General features: G+C 44.5%; 1 non-coding gene across 1 annotated transcript; it reads left to right on the top strand.

Annotated features, from left to right (window-relative positions):
• Positions 1-875: 875 nt before the first annotated feature.
• Positions 876-948, top strand: trnak-uuu (transfer RNA lysine (anticodon UUU)). The gene has a single exon. It is a non-coding gene; the product is annotated as a tRNA-Lys (tRNA).
• Positions 949-1,576: the final 628 nt, after the last annotated feature.

Genomic DNA, 1,576 nt, shown 5'->3' with positions numbered 1-1,576 from the left:
TTTGTAGCAGTAGCACACGAGACCGAATCAGTGACTTTGCATTTTCGACCTGTCTTCTGAAGCGCCGCACGGTCGCACTCTGACAGTCAATGAGCTGTTGGGACGTTAGTGTATCCAGGCTGTGGGTGGCCACCCCGAGCGCAGCAGAGGGGTTTCTGCATTTGTTCTGGGTGGGGACAGTATTTCCTCTTCTCTTCCTCTTGTCGATATCCCTGTGCTTTTATTTCTCCATTTATTTCTCGTCTCAGTTTCTAGTGTTTAAAAAGGAACAAAAGATGAAATGGGTTTCATTGTAGAAATTAATTTCTCTCGCTCAAAGTTAGACGCACTACCGTTGCACCATGAGGCCTAGGCAGCTCGCCGTTGATATTCACGTTCATATATAAATATATATAAATATATCGACATGTATCATAACTGTTCCCTGGTGGTCGAGGGGTTAAGATCCGGCGCACTAACCTGGTAACGATACTCGATCAATTTGTGAAATAAAAATAATTGAGGTCTGTGAGACGATTAGTAATTGCTGTAATCACCATGAATAACCCCATTACTTTCTGTTACGGACCGAGCTTACAGATTCTCTTGTTTCTCCTGCCCGTTGCTGGACACGTGTTCGGGGTTTAATTTTGTAAACTGGGTGAGTTCGCTGATCGCGGGGAGACAGGAGGAGCCTCTGTGATCCCACTGTGAGGATGTGGAAGTGAACACGGTGGCTGGGTGATCCGTGACATTTATGTAAAGGGCAGTGGAGGAGAAGAATTGAAAACTTTCAGTGTGGGACAGAAGTTGTTTCAGGTGAGCCAAAACATTCCCGATCAGCACAGAGAGAGCTCACTGGTCAGCTCCCCTCTGTTGTGTCAGCTGTGCCAGAGGTTTCCGCAGTGTAGCAGTTATCACGTTTGCTTTTTACGTAAAAGGTCCCTGGTTCAATCCCGGGCGGAAACATTATGTTTAAAGTTGCTATCGTGGAACAATCCGAAGCGAGTTTCGTCTCCTGGCAAATGCTGCCTGACCTGCTGAGATTTCCAGCAATTGCTGTTTTTATTTGCTATTTATTCTCCCGGCAAAAGTGCTCCCTTATTCCTTAATTGCTCTTTATTTCACTTCAATAATAGATAACTTCCAGTGAGAGAAAACGGATCCACCGGGGAACTTTCGTGTGTGAGGCCAACGTGATATCCGCCACACTGCAGCCCATCAAAAGGCAAGAAACCACTGAATATAAAGGGTGAGCTCACAAATATCAGGGGCAGTGCAGTCTGGTCAACGTCAAACCCACCTTTCTTATTCAGCAGAGGCATGAACGGGAGTCAGATGCCACAAAGTCGGCATTAAAGACAAAAATTCAAATTACACTTCCAAATCATTTCACTGTAAAATTCTTGCACTTTATTTGAAATCCTACGATGTTGAATCTGAAAATGAGCACCGTGGGATTTTATCTTCACTACTGATTCTATTTTCTGTGCATGGAAGGATTAACCGGTGCTGTTAAATTTGACAAAAGTTGCCCCAGATTCCCGGTGTCATCAGCAATGAAGATTTTGAAACAATCCCCGACAAAAATTGTGTA

Source organism: Pristiophorus japonicus, unplaced genomic scaffold, assembly GCF_044704955.1.
Source record: "Pristiophorus japonicus isolate sPriJap1 unplaced genomic scaffold, sPriJap1.hap1 HAP1_SCAFFOLD_75, whole genome shotgun sequence".
NCBI lineage: Eukaryota > Metazoa > Chordata > Chondrichthyes > Pristiophoridae > Pristiophorus > Pristiophorus japonicus.
Note: the sequence above shows the minus strand (reverse complement) of the source record. Positions and strands in the feature narration are given on the sequence as shown.